The following is a 19,247-nucleotide window of genomic DNA, read 5'->3' as shown; positions in this document are numbered from 1 at the left end:
ATTCATGATCATCCGGGTTCCACCGGCCTTGGGTTGCTCTGCCTCGCCACAGCTTGTCCTGTAGGCAGGCTCAGGACAGCTCTGCTCACAGTGCAGTCATCCCGCAGTGCCGACGTTTCCGGTGTGCCGCAGTTGTTCTTTCCGCAGTGGCCTTTTGTGGCCTCTCAGACTGCCAAGCCCCAGCCACTCTCCATAACCCTTCGGTCTTACAGCTTATATGCTACAAAGCTGATATACATGGGAGAGACTCTTACACACGGCCAAACTCTACGGCCAGCTTAAGATGCAGCCCTGGCCCTCTCTAGACCACAGCTTCTGTGTGCTAACCATGAGAAAATACTCCCAGAAGACTTCACCTCAGCGGTGCTGGTCTCTCGCTAGTTACAGGTGACTTTTCAATCCTGACAAACCAGCACCAATTGACCCAGTGAAGCAAAGGTTTCATTTCAATGTTTCTGGTCTCATGTTAATTACAGCTGACTCTGCCGCAGCTGACCAGAAACCACAAATTCTTAATTCAAGGTATTACACGAAAAACCCAGATTAAAGTCTTTTAAGACTGCCAAATGTCCTTCTAAAGTTTCACTACCAGACCTGTTAGGATTCTGTCTAAGCTCCACCCACAGCTACCTGGCACCAGCCAGGTTTGCTCCTCCCCTGATAGGAAAGTCTGGCCCACTATAAAAGAAGCTGTTCTTGTCCATAATAGTGCCAGGGTTTGGTGACTGTTTATGGGATGAATCCCCAGGTAGGGCAGTCTCTGGGTGGCCTTTCCTTCAGTCTCTGCTCCACACTTTGTCTCCATAATTGCTCCTGTGAGTATTCCGTTCCCTTTCTCAGAAGAACCAAAGCACCCCCACTTCAATCCACCTTCTTCTTGAGCCTCCTGTAGTCTATGAATTGTAACTTGTTTATTTTGAGCTTTCGGGCTAACATCCACTTATCAGTGAGTGCATACCATGTGTGTTCTTTTGTGATTGGGACACCTCACTCAGGATGACGCTTTCTAGTTCCATCCATTTGCCTAAGAATTTCATGAATTCATTGTTTTTAATAGCTGAATAGTACTCCATTGTGTATATATACCACAGTTTCTGTATCCGTTCCTCCGTCGAAGGACATATGGGTTCTTTCCAGCTTCTGGCTATTATAAATAAGGCTGCTATGAACATAGTGGAGCATATGTCCTTATTACATGTAGGAGCATCTTCTGTGTATATGCCCAGGAGTGGTATAGCTGGGTCCTCAGGTAGTACTATGTCTAATTTTCTAAGGAACTGCCAAACTGATTTCCAGAGTGGTTTTACCAGCTTACAATCCCACCAACAATGGAGAAGTGTTCCTCTTTCCCCACATCCTGTCCAGCGTCTGCTGTCCCCTGAGTTTTTCATCTTAGCCATTCTGACTGGTGTGAGGGGGAATCTCAGTGTTGTTTTGATTTGAATTTCCCTGATAACTAAGGATGCTGAACATGTCTCTATGTGCTTCAGAGCCGTTCGAGTTTCCTCGGTTGAGAATTCCCTGTTTAGCTCTGTACCCTGTTTTTTAATAGAGTTGTTTGATTCTCTGGAGACTAACTTCTTGAGTTCTTTGTAAATATTGGATATTAGCTGTCTATCGGATGTAGGATTGGTAAAGATCTTTTCCCAATCTGTTGATGGCCATTTTGTCCTATTAGCAGTATCTTTTGCTTTACAGAAGCTTTGCAATTTTATGAGGTCCCATTTGTTGATTCTTTATCTTAGTGCATAAGCTATTAGTGTTCTGTTCAGGAACTTTTCTTTTTAAATTTTTAAATTACATTTGTCTGTCTGTCTGTTTGTTTGTTTGTTTGTTTGTTTAGTAGCAGGAAGACATATACAACAGCGAGCTTGTGGAAGTCGGAGGACAACTTGTAAGAGTTTTCCCCTTCCACCACAGGAGCCCTGCAGGTGGAGTCAGGGCAGGTGACTGTGCCTTGGCTCACAGTGCCAGGCAGCCAGTGCTGCTGGCAGATTTCTTAGTGGTAGTCCTGCTGACTGGACCAAGATGTCTTTCGACAGATGAATAGAGAATGAAAATATACACTGTCTCAGTCAGGGTATCCCTGCACAAACATCATGACCAAGAAGCAAGTTGGGGAGGAAAGGGTTTATTCAGTTTACATTTCCACACTGCTGTTCATCACCAAATGAAGTCCAGACTGGAACTCAAGCAGGTCAGGAAGCAGGAGCTGATGCAGAGGCCATGGAGGGATGTTACTTACTGGCTTGCTTCCCCTGGCTTGCTCAGCCTGCTCTCTTATAGAGCCCAAGACTACCAGCCCAGGGATGGTACCACCCACAAGGGGCCCTCCCCCTTGATCACTAATTGAGAAAATGCCTCACAGTTGGATCTCATGGAGGCACTTCCCCAACTGAAGCTCCTTTCTCTGTGATAACTCCAGCCTGTGTCGAGTTGACACACAAAACCAGGCAGTACAATTGACCCCTTGTCAACTTAACACACAAACACATCACTATTAAGCCTCAACCCTTACTTTCTTATTCATCCCCAAGATCTAAATTACTTTAAAAGTCCTATAGTCTTTACATATTAGAAGTTTAATCACTTTAAAATGTCCAATATTTTAAAATTCAAAGTCTTTTAAAAATTCAAAGTCTCTTAACTGTGGGCTCCACTAAAATACTTTCTTCCTTCAAGAGAGAAACATATCAGGGCACAGTCACAACCAAAAGCAAAACTCAAACTCCAATGGTTCAATGTCTGGGATTCAACTCACGATCTTCCGGGCTCCTCTAAGGGCTTGGGTCACTTCTCCAGCTCTGCCCTTTGTAGCACACAGCTTGTCTTCTAGGCTCCAGCTGCCTGTACTCCACTGCTGCTGCTGTTCTTGGTGGTCATCTCATGGCACTGGCATCTCCAAAACACTGCTGACTTCTGCTGTACTAGGCTTCACCAATAGCCTCTCATAGGCTCTCATCAGGGTGACAAGCCTCTGCTCCCATGCATGACCCCTTCAAGTCCTGGGCCATCAATTGCAACTGAGGCTGCACCTTCACCAATGGCCTTCCGCAGCCTCTCAGTGCCGAGCCTCAGCTGCTTTTCATGACCCCTTCACGCCTTCAAAACCAGTACCATCTGGATGACTCTTACACAGTACCAAGTCCAGCCACAGCACAAAATACAACTGTGGCTATCTCTGGAACACAGCCTCTGTGCTCTCAGAAAACACTTCCCAGAAGATTTCAGCTCAGTGAAGCTGGTCTCTTCTTAAACACCGCTAATTTCTTAGCTCCAGCTAACCAGCATCAATAGTCCCAGTAACACAAAGGTTTGCTTTAGTGGTTCTGGTATCTTGTTAATCATAGCTGATTCTTCAGCCCCAGCTAACCAAAACCACAGAATCTTCACAATCAAAAAAAAAAAAATAGCCCCTTTAAGAGTCTTTAATCTTCTCTCTGAAATTTCACAAGCCAGGCCTCCATCTTCTACACTGTTCTTAACATTGTCTTCCAAGCTCCTACAGAACTTTACACAGTGCTCTTAATATCCTAATGGCTTTTCTAGCTCAAAGTTCCAAAGTCCTTCCACAGTCCTCCCCAAAACATGGTCAGGTTGTCACAGGAATACCCCACTACTGGTACCAATTTGTCTTAGTTGGGGTTTCTATTCCTGCACAAACATCATGACCAAGAAGCAAGCTAGGGAGGGAAGGGTTTATTCAGCTTACACTTCTGCATTGCTGTTCATCACTAAAGTAAATCAGGACTGGAACTCAAGCAGGTCAGGAAGCAGGAGCTGATGCAGAGGCCATGGAGAGATGTTCCTTACTGGCTTGCTTCCCCTGGCTTGCTCAGCCTGCTCTCTTATAGAACCCAAGACTACCAACCCAGGAATGGTACCACCCACAAGTGAATGTATTGTATTGGGCCAGAGAAGTTGTTATTCCTGCCACACCAGTACCAACACCTATGGCTTTTCCTGTAGCGACCAAGAGTGGCACGATCTGAACTGCTCTCTCGTGTCGAGCAGCTATCATATCTACAACTGGGATTGGCAGGGGCTCATTTCCCTGGATCACTCCCAGCTCAGGGAAAAGGAGTACCAACGTGCAAACTCCTGACCAGCTGGCAGGTAGGTGATGATATACCTGAGTGCCACAAAGAATTGACACTCCCCAATCCAATGTGTTTTGGATTGCAGGGCATTGTGGCAGAGACGATATATCAAGGCTTACAGTTTTATTACAGTCTGGGGAGCTTAATGTTCCTACAGAACGTGTCCCAGAGGTCTTAAAACCTCTTTGCCATGCCAAAGAGAGGGAGAGAGGTAAGGTACAGAGTCATGGTGACATCGGAGTCAGGACAGCTAACAAAAGGTGAGGTAAGGTTATTTGGCAGTATCACTGGAGAAGCTGTAAGTGACAGTTTTGAGTCAATTCCTGGGTACACATAACCAACAATCTTTAAAGCGACCAGGCCTGGTGACATTAAGGAGCTGGTATGTTGAGGTCAAGGTTTGAAGCAACAGGCAAAATGACAAGTTAGTGTACAGAAACCAACACTGGGGATGACTCACAGTCCAGTAGAGATGAGGAAAGGTGATAAGGATGCCTGTGTGGTAAGATTGCAAATGAAAACTTCTAGAAAAGCAGATTCCCTTTGCTAGTGTTTCTGATTGGGGTTTGGCAGAGTAGGAGGGACAGCAGGGACAAGGAGACCACGTGCACTTACCCCCTTCCCTCTGCAGCAGTGATTCCACAGCGGGTCCCCAGAGGGCGATATGACTACCTTACCTACAGCTGAACTAGTGAATCCTAGAGCCCTCGGAGGCCAGATGGGGCTTCCTGCATGTACCAGACTTGCCATCACAGCACTCTCCCTGGAAATGGCCTTGAGACAGGGCAATGCAACTGATCCCAGGAAAGCCCCTTGCACACCAGTTCTTCTTCCCAGGAAGGCTGCAGCTCCTGGAGAAGTCCCCAGGGGCTCTCCAAACAGGCTGGTGTCTCTCCTCAAGTTCTTGGTAGCATTTTCCCTAGTCAGATTCTTCCCTCTGTCCCCTACACAGCCCAGACTCTTTCTACTCAGGAGCCCTAGCATAGATATCTCTGATTCTCAGAATCTGAGCCAAAGCTGGAAATTAGAAACCTGTACTGCCTGCTGCCTGCTGGCTGTGTGCATGTAGACCCATGGCTTCCCCTCTCAGGGGTTCTTTTCTCATGTTTTCCCAGTGAGTATACGAATAGTATTTATGTCCCCAATATGAACTAAAGGGCACCTCTACTTCCTACCCCCTGTAAGTGCTACTACATAAAAGACATGCTACAGACCTGTTAACATCCCGTAAGTATTAGTAGGCACGTAACTGATGCTGGGAGAGGAACTGGTGGGGTCCTGCTCCTTCCTAGGATCCATGCACAGTCAATGCTGTTTCAAGGAGAGCCATTTCTTTGGTGGTGTGGCCATCGATAAGATGTCCACACCCCTGCAGACAGCCCTCATCTATGCTCTTGTAGGAATCCACTGAAACTCACTGGGTCCCTGAAAAAAGATGTGAAAGTATGTATGTTAAGAGGAAGGGGGTGAGAGGGAAGCAGGAGAGAAACCAGAGGGCAGCGGAGTGATTGTGGTCAAATACATTATATACAGGTATGAAAGTTTCATAATAAAACCCACTGCTATAGAAAGGCAATATATACTAATAAAAGCCTTTTAAAGACCTGGGGCTGTGGCTCAGTTGGTAAAGTGTTTATTCAGCATTTATAAAGCCATGGATTCCATCCCCAGCACCAACATAAACTTGCTAGATTCTACATTTCATAACTTCCTAATTTACCTTACCACAAATTTATCTATTTCACTCCTCCTGTTTGTGGCATCAAGAATTATTATCTGCTAAGCCACCTCCCACACTTGTTAATACTTATAATACAAACTTTATGTGTTAAATAAAAGCAATTTAAGAAAACTACCGAGAAGGAACCACACAATCGAGATTTCTTCCAGCTGTGACACTTGTAACCCAGACACACAAAACAAAACAATAGCCACACTTATTAACACACAAGACAATTCCTCAGGAAGCTATTTCTTGGCTCTTTCCAGGAAGTCTCTCCTACACAGCAAGTCTCACAGGCCTGCTTGCTGCAGGGATCTCCTCACTGTCTTCCTGGGCTGGAGCTATAGACATATAAACCAAACATGACAGCCTAGGCCTCTCACATGCACCTGGGAGATGTGGGCAGAGGACTAGAAGTTCAAGGTCATCCTCAGGCACATGGGAAGGTGAGGCCAACCTGAAAAAAATCTCTCAAGGAAAAATACATAGAATAAATTCATAAAGTACACATTTGTATACATGTGAAATGCCTCGGATGACATAACATGTGTGTGTGTGCGTGTGCGTGTGCGTGTGCGTGTGTGTGTGTGTGTGTGTGTGAGAGAGAGAGAGAGAGAGCTGAACACCAGACAGCAGATACCATGAGACAGCTGGCTCAGGCCCAGGCTGCCAGGACCTTCTGTCTTAGTTACGGTTCCATTGCTGTGAAGAGACTCCATGACCAAGGCAACCCTTATAAAGGAAAACATTTCATTGGGGCTGGCGTACAGAGGTACAGTCCGTTATCATCAAGGCAGGAAGCATGGCTGCCCGCAGGCAGACATGGGGCTGGAAGAGCCAAGACTTCAACATCTTGATCCAAAGGCAGCCAAAGAAGACTCGGACAGCCCAGAGGAGGCTTTTCTGCACTGAGCAGAACTTGAACGGAGGAGACCCAAAGCGCACCCTTATGGTAACACACTTTCTCCAACAAAGTCACGCTTACTCCAACAAGGCCACACATCCTAACAGTGCCACTCCCTGGGACAAGAATATTCAAAACACCATACTCCCCCCAACACACAAGCGTTAGTATGTGTGTTTGTATGTATGTGTGCCTGTGTGCACTCACAACTGCCTGTAACTCAAGCTACAGAGGATATGATTTCCACCGAAATAGATCTTAAAAAAGAAAAGAAGACGGTGAGAAGGAACATAGAGTCTCAAGAGATGAGCAGGACTGAAGACAGGGACACAGAAGTCCTCGGAAGAGGCTTAAGGTGATTGAAACCAAAGGGTGAGGAGAAGGAGAAACAAAAATAAAGCTGACAAGCAAAGAGGAGAGCAGGATGGAGCTAGAAAGCTTGTCAACTCCTCCTCCTTCTCCTCCTCCCCACTTCTCTTCCTCCTCCTTCTCCTCCTCCTCCTCCCCCCTCGTCCTCCCCCTTCTCTTCCTCCTCCTCCTTCTCCCCCCTCATCCTCCCACTTCTCTTCCTCCTCCTCCTCTGTCATCCTCCCACCTTCTCTTCCTCCTCCTTCTCCCCTCCTCCCCCCTCATCCTCCCCTTCTCTTCTTCCTCCTCCTCCTCCCCCCTCATCCTCCCCTTCTCTTCTTCCTCCTCCTCCTCCCCCTCATCCTCCCACCTTCTCTTCCTCTTCCTCCTCCCCCCTCATCCTCCCCTTCTCTTCCTCCTCCTCCTCCTCCCCCTCCTCCTCCCACCTTCTCTTCCTCCTCCTTCTCCTCCTCCCCCCTCAGCCCCCTTCTCTTCCTCCTCCTCCTCCCCCTCATCCTCCCACCTTCTCTTCCTCCTCCTTCTCCTCCTTCTCCCCCCTTCTCTTCCTCCTCCTCCTCCTCCCCCCTCATCCTCCCCCTTCTCTTCCTCCTCCTCCTCCCTCCTCATCCTCCCACCTTCTCTTCCTCTTCCTTCTCCTCCTCCTCCTCCCCTCTCATCCTCAACATTCCGTAGGCAACCAGCAGGGGGCGCGTGCATCTGGATAACTGCTTACGCCTTCTTGTGTGTGTTTGTGGAGGTGATAGATATGTGTTATGTCTGCATATCTCTGAGTTTTGTACATGTGTTTATGTGTGCACACACAAACAGCATGTGTGTATATCTGTTCATGTGGGGGGGGGGTATGTTTCTGCCTGTTCTCTGTATCCATTTGGTTGTGACCAAATTACCATAGTGCTATAGTCGACTATGGTTGTGTTCAATTGTGTGCTTCTGCTGTGGTGTGTGTGTGTGTGTGTGTGTGTGTGTGTGTGTGTGTGTGCCCTGCCTGTGTGCACATGTTTGTGTGCATGGTTATAGCATGGCTATTTTGTATGGAAGTATTCTGGTAAACTCTACTTCTGTTGTGTAGAATAAATGGTGTGTAGATATCTGTGCACCATGTCTGTGCAAAGGCGTGCAACAGGAGTCTGAGGTAGCTGTCACGCTGCGCTCACTGTCAGAAAGCCGAGACGGAGAAGCGGAGAAGCACGGTGCTCCACTCAGAACCTCAGCTTTTGAATGGCAACACCCACATTTAGGATAGATCACCTCAACTTAATCTAGGACATTTCTCACAGACATGCCCAGAAGTTTGTTTCCGTGATGATGCAGGTCAATAGCCAAGAGAGCTATCACATTTTAGTGTGGCTATGTGTCTGGCTTGGCTGGGTTGCATTTGCCTTTCTCTGTGTCTGTGTGTGAGAGTTGGTTTGCCTCCAGGTTCCTGTGTGTAGATTTTTATTCTGTGGTGTCTGTGGTTTGTATTGTATGGCCTCTCTTCATATATGTTGTGTAGGAGGTGCATACGCTTCTATGTGAGCTTTTACTGTGCTGTGTCAAATCTGTGCTTGGATTAGATTATTCATCTGCATCTATTTATCCTTGTATATATGTAATGTGTCTCTGGTGTGTCCCTTTGTGCTTTTATTTTGTGATGTCTGTGTATGTCAAATATGTGTCTGTAGTTTGGTAATATTATGGTTCCTTTGTGTATGTGTGTGTACATACATTTTACCTCTATAGATAATGGTGTGTGTGTGTGCGCGTGTGCGTGTGCGTGTGTGTGTGTGTGTGTGTGTGTGTTTGCGTAGAATCCCACTCTCATGTGAGTTCCACACTAAATCTTCAGATTTTGCACTGGGAGGTGAATTTTGTAAGAGCTTTGGTAAGAGGTTTCCTGGGTTAGGCCAACCGACACACTTCGATACCTAAAGGAAGAACTCCAGTACTCTCCTCTGGTGGGGGCACAGATCTTGGAGGCATAGATAATGCTTGAATTCCTTTATGTCAGGAAGTGGACTGTGCACAGGTAGCCTGGTCCCAGGTAGAGCACAACCTTGAACCCAAGCGACCTGGTTAGTGGCTTCCAGCTACATGGGATGGAAGGAGTTTGGTCACGCCCCCCCTGGCCCCCTGGCTCCTGTAGCAGTTTCAGCCCCCACAGCCCCCCCCATGGGAGAGGTGTGTGTGCTACACAGGAGCAGCACCAAGCCTTCCCACATGTAAATAAGGTTTCCCCAAGCTCTCAGTCCAAGCCAATGAGAAGTACCTGCTATCAGACCCTGAATCGCCCCCAAAACTGTATATAAATCCTATCCTGAATCGTATAGATAATTATTAAAGGTGTGCGGGAACTACTGCATCATCTTGAGAGTTTCTGTCATAAGAGCTGTAACACAAGAAAAGAGGTCCGCTCTCCGGAAACACCAGCAGCAGCTCTGCTGCAATCCTCCCTCGTAGGCAGCCTTTCACCTGCCCACCAGACCTGACTCAGCACAGGGCAAGGCAGGTAACCAAGACGGTAGCTTGGCCGAAGACTGAGGTGGGACCAGCTGCAGTGGCAGAAGTGACTCCCCCCCACCCATTCCCTTCCCTCTTGCATCCGGCCAGGCCTCCACCCCAGGTACACAGGCCCACACCTTTAAGTTTGGGACAGACGACATAACCAGTAGCTTTAATGTGGAATATATGGTGTCAGTGAAGGTGGAAGATGTCTGGTTTGAGAATACTGATCACACCATGTGTCTTAGTTGGGGGTTTCTCTTGCTGTGATAAAACATCATGACCAAAAGCAACTTGGGAATAAAAGGATTTATTTCAGTTTACAACTCAGCTCACACTCCATCACCGAGGAAAGTCAGGGCCGGATCTCAAGACAGGAAGCTAGAGGCGAAAACTGGAGCAGAAGCCAGGGAAGGAGCTGTTCACTGGCCTGCTCCTCATGACTTGTTCAAACTGCCTTGTCATGACCTACTGCTGACGGATGGTCCCACCCATAGTCCCTTCCCATATCAATAACTAATCAAGAAAATGCCTGACACACTTGCCTACAGGTGAGTCTTATGGAGGTAGTTTCTCAAATGAGAGGTCTCCTTCCCAAATTACTCTGAGTTGGGTCAAGTTGACATAAATCCAGCCAGCATAGTCATGAAAATTGGAGATATCATGTTTGTGGAAAGTGTAAATTTCATGTCCATGGAAGTGGAATAGCCTGTTTTCATGGAGGTGGGGGTTCCCTGTTCATAGAGGTAGGTGTCCTGTTCATGGATGTGGGTGTCCTGTTCATGGAGATGGGTGTCCTGTTCATGGAGGTGGGTGTCATGTTTATGGAGGTGGGTGTCCTGTTCATGGAGGTGGGTGTCATGTTTATGGAGGTGGGTGTCATGTTCATGGAGGTGGGTGTCATGTTCATGGAGGTGGGTGTCCTGTTCATGGAGGTGGGTGTCCTGTTCATGGAGGTGGGTGTCCTGTTCATGGAGGTGGGGGTTCCCTGTTCATAGAGGTTGGTGTCCTGTTCATGGAGGTGGGTGTCCTGTTCATGGAGGTGGGTGTCCTGTTCATGGAGGTGGGTGTCCTGTTCATGGAGGTGGGTGTCCTGTTCATGGAGGTGGGTGTCATGTTCATGGAGGTGGGTGTCCTGTTCATGGAGGTGGGTGTCATGTTCATGGAGGTGGGGGTTCCCTGTTCATGGAGGTGCGTGTCATGTTCATGGAGGTGGGTGTCCTGTTCATGGAGGTGGAGGCTCCCTGTTCATAGAGGTGGGTGTCATGTTCATGGAGGTGGGTGTCCTATTCATGGAGGTGGGGGTTCATTAAACTTTGAGCCTTGAACAGGAAATTCGTCTTGGCTCCATGTTTCTCTTGTCAGCCCGATCCCATCCCCAGCTTTCCTTCCAGGTGACCCAGTAACCCGTTCAAATGTAGACGCGCACGCCGCTACACTTCTACCCTGGGCAGAGTGGAGCATAGGACCTCAAAGCCCACTTATACAGTGACACACTTCCTCCAATAAGGCCACACCTCCTAATAGTGCCATTTCCCATGGGTCAAGATTATTTAAACCACCACAGGGGCTAAAACACCAAGGTTACTACACCTAGCCAGGTCCCACATTTAAGACCATCAGTACAATATTCCACGGACATTCTCACAGACCAATCTGATCGAGAAAATTCCCCATTAAGCTAATTCAAGGTTATGTCAAGTTGACATTAAAACCAGCCATTATAGGGTCCTGGGATCTCCAAAGTCAGGGAACAATAGGGAGAGACTGGGAAATACCTGATTCAGGTTGACCACCACAGTACTATGCACTCTGACTTTCTGGAAAATACCATTTGAGAGACAATTTACCCAGGTCCTTCTTTACATGGTGGATACAAAAGTCCATGTATTTGTGAATGGCATGTCCCAGCATGTCCCAGTCCTGATGAGAAGGTGGAGACTGGAGATATCTGCAGGAATCTTCTGTATGGAGGTAGCCTGAGCAAAGATGAGGAATGGAGAAAGAGATGTTCCTCAACCAAGAATTAAGGAATATATATATATATATATATATATATATATATATATATATATAGTCTTAGTTTTTTGTTTTGTTTTGTTTTGCAAGAATTTTTTTAAAGATTTATTTATTTATTTATTTTGTGCATATGAGCACACTATCACTCTCTTCAGACACACCAGAAGAGGGCATCAAATCTCATTAAAGATGGTTGTGAGCCACCATGTGGTTGCTGGGAATTGAACTCAGAACCTCTGGAAGAGTAGTCAGTGCTCTTAACCCCTGAGCCATCTCTCCAGTCCAAGAATTTTTTTTATTAATTATTTTTATACACTCCATATTTTATTCCCCACCCCACCAACCCCTGTCAATCCTCCGACTGTTCTACATCCCATACCTCCTCCCCCTCCCTGTCTCCACGTGGATGTCCCCACCTCCCACCCCACCTGACCTCTAAACTTCCTGTGGCCTCCAGTCTCTTGAAGGTTAGGTATGTCATCTCTGGATGAACAGAGACTCTATTGTATGTGTGCTAGGGGCCTCATATCAGCTGGTATATGCTGCCTGTTTGGTGGTCCAGGGTTTGAGAGATTCCAGAGTCCAGATTAATTGAGACTGCTGGTCCTCCTACAGGGTCACCCTCAGCTTCATTCAGCCTTCCCTAATTCAACAGCAGGGGTCAGCTGTTTCTGTCCATTGGTTGGGTGCAAGTATATGCATCTAACTCTTTCAGCTGCTTGTTGGATCTTCAGGAGTGCGGTCATGCTGGGTCCCTTTTTGTAAGCACTCCATAGCCTCAGTAATAGTGTCAAGCCTTGGGACCTCCCCGTGTGCTTGATCCCACTTTGAGCCTGTTTCTTTTCGTAGGGCTCCTCTCCACTTCCATCCCTGTTATTCTTTCAGACAGGAACAATTATGGGTCAGAGTTATGGCTGTGGGATGGCCCCCCTCCCTCATTTGAAACCCTGTCTTCCTGCTGGAGGTGGGCTCTATAAGTTCCCTCTCCCTACTGTCAGGCATCTCATCTAAGGTTCCTCCATTTTAGTCCTGTGAGTCTCTCACCTCCCAGGTATCTGGTGCATTCTGGAGGGTCCCCCCAACCCTATCTCCCGAGGTTGCCTGTTTCCATTCTTTCTGCTGGCCCTCAGGGCTTCAGTCCTTTTCCTTCCCCCAATGTCAGATCAGGTTCCCCCTCTGCCCCCTTTTCCCCACCCCGTCTACTTTCCCTCCCGGTCCCTCCCTCCCCACTTGTGATTGCTTTCTTCTCCCTCCCAAGTGGAACTGAGGTATCCTCACTTGAGCACTTCAGCTGGTTGACCTTTTTGAGTTCTGTGCACTGAATCTTGGGTATGCTGTACTTTTTTAGCTAATATCCACTTACTAGTGAGTACATACCATGCATATCCTTTTGGGTCTGAGTTACCTCACTCGGGATATTTTCTAGTTCTGTCCATTTGCCTGCAAAAATCAGGATGTCCTCATTTTTAATAGCTGAGCAGTCATATTCCATTGTATAAATGAACCACAATTTTTGTATCCATTCTTCTGTCGTGGGACATCTAGGTTGTTTCCAGCTTCTGGCTATCACAAATAAGGCCGTTATGAACATAGTGGAACACATGCCCCTGTGGCATTGTGGGGCATCTTTTGGGTATATTCCCAAGAGTGGTATAGTTGGGTCTTTAGGAAGATCTATTTCCAATTTTCTGAGGAGCCTCCAGATTGATTTCCAGAGTAGTTGTACCAGTTTGCAATCCCACCAGCAATGGAGGAGTGTTCCTCTTTTTCCACAGCTTCTCCAACATGTGTTGTCACTTGAGGTTTTGACCCTAGCCATTCTGATTGGTGTAAGGTGGAATCTTAGGGTTGTTTTGATTTGTATTTCTCTGATCACTAAGGACTTTGAACATTTCTTTTAGGTGCTTCTCAACCACGAGATTCCTCAGTTGTGAAATCTCGGTTTAGTTCTATACCCCATTTTTTTGATTGAGTTGTTTGAGTATTTTTGGTGATTAGCACCTTGAGTTCTTTATAAATTTTGGATATTAGCCCTCTATCTGATATGGGGTTAGTGGTCCAATGGCTCATGCTCTACAATCAAGAATTGATAAATGAGATCTCATGAAACTGGAAAGCTTCTGTAAGGCAAAGGGCATAGTCAACAAGACAAACCTGCAACCTACAGAATGGGGAAAAAAAATCTTCACCCAGGTCCTCAAGAATAGCAAGTGCCCTTCACTGTCTCTCCAACCATAAGGGTCATGGTTTGGGAAAGTACACTAGCTTCCTTTCTATTGGTGTGATAAAATGTCTTGATAGATCCTGAGGACTTCTTGTTGTGAGGACCTGCTTAGCTCTTTCCTACTGACCCACTCCACTCTCCCTCAGTACCCATCAGTACCATGCCTTGTAGCAGTACCCAATTAAATCTACTCAAACAATCCCAGATCCCAGTGGCTGCAGGGCTGCAGCGCAGTTTTTGACCCAGTTGAGCAGCCCTCCTGGGGCACAGTTCCTACATGGCGCCCACGCTCTCTGTCCCGCCCCTTCCTCGGGCATGGCATCTCGGTTCTCCTCCTGGCATCATGTTCTTCCTTTCTCTTTCTTCCTCAGTCCTTTACCTGGGGATCCTAAAAGTCCCCCCTCTGTCTCCCTGACTAGTCATTGGCCGCCTGCAACTTTATTTACCAATTAAAACCAACTGGGGAAAGGGTTCTTCCCTTGGCGTCCTGCGGAAGGACAGTGGATTCTCATGCAATTCTTGAGACTCAGATTAACATAATACAAGCAGCATTAGACCAACCCCACAACAATTCCTCTCTGTCAGCTGCTGGCCTCTAGAAACATGTTCTACTTGGGATCCCTGTCCACTTCCCAGAGCCGGAACTCAGGTAGGAGACCCTCATCAAGTATCCTGTCCTCCATCACACTCTGTCAAGACATAATCCTGCTGCAGCCTGATTCCAGGAGTCTCACCTCCCACTCAGCTCCGTTCGCTGGACACTCAACCTCTTGGTGCAGAACCAGGATCCCCCTAGCCTATTCAACTCTATCTCTGACTTACTCACTGTCTTACGGAAGCCTACTTGCAGGAGCCCTCCCCGCCCCACTCCCTAGAAACTGCCATTTGATATGGGCACCGGTCATCCTTGCTCTTTCCCACAGATCCTTGGAATCTTTTCTCCTAGGCTATCTCCATTCTTTCCTGCCACAGACCACCTGAAGAAGCACTGGGCACCAAGGATCTCTCGGCTACCACGCTTGCCTAGGTGTCAGAGATAGTAGCATCAATCAAAGAAAGGAACACCTACCCAACAAAGGCAAGACCGGATAACACCACCTTAGTCATCTTAACTTCAGATGCCTAGACACCAACACACACACACAGCCTAGACAATGTGCCTCCACCTGAAGCCAGTAAAACTATTCCAGGAGCCCTTGAAAATGCAATATAGATGAAGAATAAGATAAGGACTTCAAAATACTCCTAGAAATAAGACTCAGGCTCAAAATATATTTACAAATACCTCGGCCATAGAGCTCACTTACATGAACCCATTTATTCTAATCTACGTTCTGCCACGTGGCTGGTCACCTATGCTCAGGTGCCATGTGCCCACGTTGTCACATCTTTCTGGGCAAATCTCCTATGCCTGGCTCTATCCCAGAATTCTTTCTGCCTCCCATTTCCTGCCCAAGCTGTAGGCCATCAGTTTTATGACTGACAGGTGCCAGATCCATACAGACACGTGATAGTCTCTCTATAATGACTGTAGGGCCATGAAAGCAGGTGAGTTGGCCCTGTCCCTCACTGGCTGCAGCACTCAGGAGAGGAGGCGCCGCACTTCACCTGGACATCACAGTAGGACTGGCCCTGGGTTGTTGGGGTTGGTCTTGTCTACTGTGTGTTCAGATGCTGAGTTCTGTGCTCCAATATCAGGTTGTGGTCTGGACCTGGGCGTTGTGTTGAGCAATGCACTGTAAAGAATGTTCCCCCCAATAATCTCCCATTGGGTAATAAAAGGCTAGAACTTGTGACTGGGCAGGATGGAGAGGAAGGGAGGAGTTGAGATTGAGTTGGGAGGTGTCAGGTAATAATCATGAGGATAAGGAGAGAGGAAGTAGAGGAAGAAGGTTTCCATGAGGCAGGATGGACCATGAGCACAGGATGGACCATGAGCATGTGGCAAAGAGAAGCTCACCCCGAGAAGACATACGGAACAGAGTAAGCCAGGTGAGACTTAAACAGCTAGCAAGATGTGGCCTATGGCTGGGATGTAGGTTAGAATAGCTCAGAACCTGCTTAGCTTGTTAATAAAAATACCAGGTTTCTGTATCTTTTATTCAGGAGCTATACAGGCTAGAGGGTGAGAGTGAGGGAGATTTGGCTCTGCCACTCCTATGCCAGGAAGTGGCCTGGGCAGGGTGAGATGCCTTTTGCCCACTTGCCCTTTATCACCAGAGGCAGACAGAAGAACATACCCGGGGGTTATAGATGCAGGTGAGTTGGTTCTGGCCCCCACCAGATGTAGGACCCAGGAGAGTGGGCCCCACCTCACCTCAGCAGGGCAGGAGAGCTGGCCTTGGGGAGGGGGTGCAGGTGAGCCAGGCCCCAATGTGAGAGTGAGGAAGTGCTGTCACCTTGCTACTCATCTGCTGTGAGGTGGCATGGGTACAGGGTGATGCCCTCTCCTTCTTCTCCCCTTGACACCTGCAGCAGCCAGGAGTCATGAGAATATGTGAGCTGGCCCTGTCCCTTGATGGATGCTGCACTCAGGAGAATAGGCCCTGCACCTCACCTGGGCAAAAGGGAGTGGGTGGGTTGGTGGCAAGGAGGAGGGGGATAGGGTGTTTTTGGAGGGGGAAACCAGAAAAGGGAATAACATTTGAAATGTAAATAAAGAAAATACCTAATAAAAATTAAAAAGTAATTACAAAGTTTCTGTAAGGCAAAGGACACCATCAAAAGGACAAATTGGCAACCAACAAATTGGGAAAAGATCTTCACCAATCCTTCATCAGACAGAGGGCTAATATCCAATATATATAAAGAACTCAAGAAGTTAGACTCCAGAAAACCAAACAACCCTATTAAAAAATGGGGTACAGAGTTAAAAAAGAATTCTCACCTGAAGAACTTCGGATGGCAGAGAAGCATCTTAAAAAATGCTCAACTTCATTAGTCATTAGGGAAATGCAAATCAAAACAACCCTGAGATTTCACCTTACACCAGTCAGAATGGCTAAGATTAAAAATTCAGGAGACAGCAGGTGTTGGCAAGGATGTGGAGAAAGAGGAACATTCCTCCACTGCTGGTGGGGTTGCAAATTGGTACAACCACTCTGGAAATCAGTCTGGCGGTTCCTCTGAAAACTGGGCACCTCACTTCCAGAAGATCCCGCTATACCACTCCTGGGCATATACCCAGAGGATTCCCCAGCATTTAATAAGGATACATGCTCTACTATGTTCATAGCAGCCCTATTTATAATTGCCAGAAGCTGGAAATAACCCAGGTATCCCTCAACAGAAGAGTGGATGAAAAAAATGTGGTATATCTACACAATGGAGTACTATTCAGCCATTAGAAACAATGAATTCATGAAATTCTTAGGCAAATGGATGGAGCTGGAGAACATCATACTAAGTGAGGTAACCCAGACTCAAAAGGTGAATCATGGTATGCACTCACTAATAAGTGGGTGTTAACCTAGAAAACTGGAATACCCAAAACATAATCCACACATCAAATGAGGTACAAGAAGAAAGGAGGAGTGGCCCCTGGTTCTGGAAAGACTCAGTGAAGCAGTATTCGGCAAAAACAGAATGGGGAAGTGGGAAGGGGTGGGTGGGAGGACAGGGGAAGAGAAGGGGGCTTATGGGACTTTCGGGGAGTAGGGGGCTAGAAAAGGGGAAATCATTTGAAATGTAAATAAAAAATATATCGAATAAAAAACAAAAACAAAACAAAAAAATCAAAGAGAAAAAATTAAAAAGTAAAATAAAAGAATGCAGCGCTGACAATTCACCCTCAGCTGAGAAGCTGAGGCTTAGTGATTGAGCCTCCTGCCTGACCCTGCCTGGTACTACACCAATGCTGTTTCCTCTGAAGATTTGCTTTCAGGACAATTCTCCGGAAGGGCCCTGCCAGAGCCTTACAAACACAGAGGCAGATGCTAGCAGCCAACCATTGGTCTGGACATGGGGTCCCCAATGGAGGAGCTAGAGGGTGGCCTGGAGGAGCTGAAGGGGTTTACAGCCCCCATGGGAAGAAAATGATGTCGGCCACCCAGACACCCAAGGTCTCCCAGGGACTGAACCATCAACCAAGGGGTACACATGGTTCCAGCTGAAAGTGTGGCAGAGGAATGCCTTGTTGGACATCAGTGTGAGGAGTGGTCCTTGGTCAGGTGAAGGCTCAACAGATGCTCCAACAAAGGGAAATCAAAGGGGGTGGGAGTGGGTCGGGTGGAGGGGCGTATACATGGAGGAAGGGGGTGGGAGGAGGGGTTGGGGGTCTTTGTGGAGGGGGGAAATCAGGAAAGGTTTTACCATTGGAAATGTAAATGAAGATGATATTCAATAAATAAAATATTTAAATTTAGAAAAAAAAAGAAAATGTTTTAGGTCTAAAGAGATGTTTTTAGGTTGGCAAACCTAAAGTTTGGGATAAAATCTGAGTTAAGTGCAAAATTCTGTGCTCACCCAGACAGGATAAATAATAGAATATTTTCTAAAATTGCAAAATACTATGGACAGGATGGACTGACTGGTTTTGTATGTCAATTTGACATAGGCTAGAGTTATCACAGAGAAAGGAGCTTCAGGTGGGGAAGTGCTTCCATGATATCCAACTGTAAGGCATTTTCTCAATTAGTGATAAAGTGGGGAGGGCCCCTTGTGGGTGGTGTGATCCCTGGGCTGGTAGTCTTGGGTTCTATAAGAAAATAAGCTGAGCAAGCCAGGGGAAGCAAGCCAGTAAGAAACATCCCTCCATGGCCTCTGCATCAGCTCCTGCTTCCTGACCTGCTTGAGTTCCAGTCCTGACTTCCATTGATGATTAACAGCAATGTGGAAGTGTAAGCTGAATAAACCCTTTCCTCCCCAACTTGGTCATAGTGTTTGTGCAGGAATAGAAACCCTGACTAAAGCCGGGCGGTGGTGGCACACGCCTGTAATCCCAGCACTCTGGGAGGCAGAGGCAGGCAGATTTCTAAGTTCGAGGCCAGCCTGGTCTACAGAGTGAGTTCCAGGACAGTCAGGGCTATACAGAGAAATCCAATCTCGAAAAGACCAAATCCAAAAAAAACAAAAAAAGAAAGAAAGAAAGAAAGAAAGAAAGAAAGAAAGAAAGAAAGAAAGAAAGAAAGAAAGAAAGAAAGAAAGAAAGAATAAAAGAAACCCTGACTAAGACACTGGACATTATGAATGTAAATCTTAACTAATAGTTTTCATAATTATCTCATAATTGTTATCATTGTGTTCAACTTATATTAGAAAGAAAATGAGTCTTTTATTGGATTAAAAAGGAGAATTATAGAGAAACTATATCATATCTGTATGGATACGGCATCTGTCAATAATAAAATGGATGGCCTATGGCTTTGGCAGGAAATGGAAGGTGAGACACCCAGGAGGCAGGAAGAATTCCGGGAGAGTGCCAGGCAT

The sequence above is a fragment of the Apodemus sylvaticus genome, chromosome 22, assembly GCF_947179515.1.
Source record: "Apodemus sylvaticus chromosome 22, mApoSyl1.1, whole genome shotgun sequence".
NCBI lineage: Eukaryota > Metazoa > Chordata > Mammalia > Rodentia > Muridae > Apodemus > Apodemus sylvaticus.
This window is presented reverse-complemented; position numbering follows the sequence as displayed.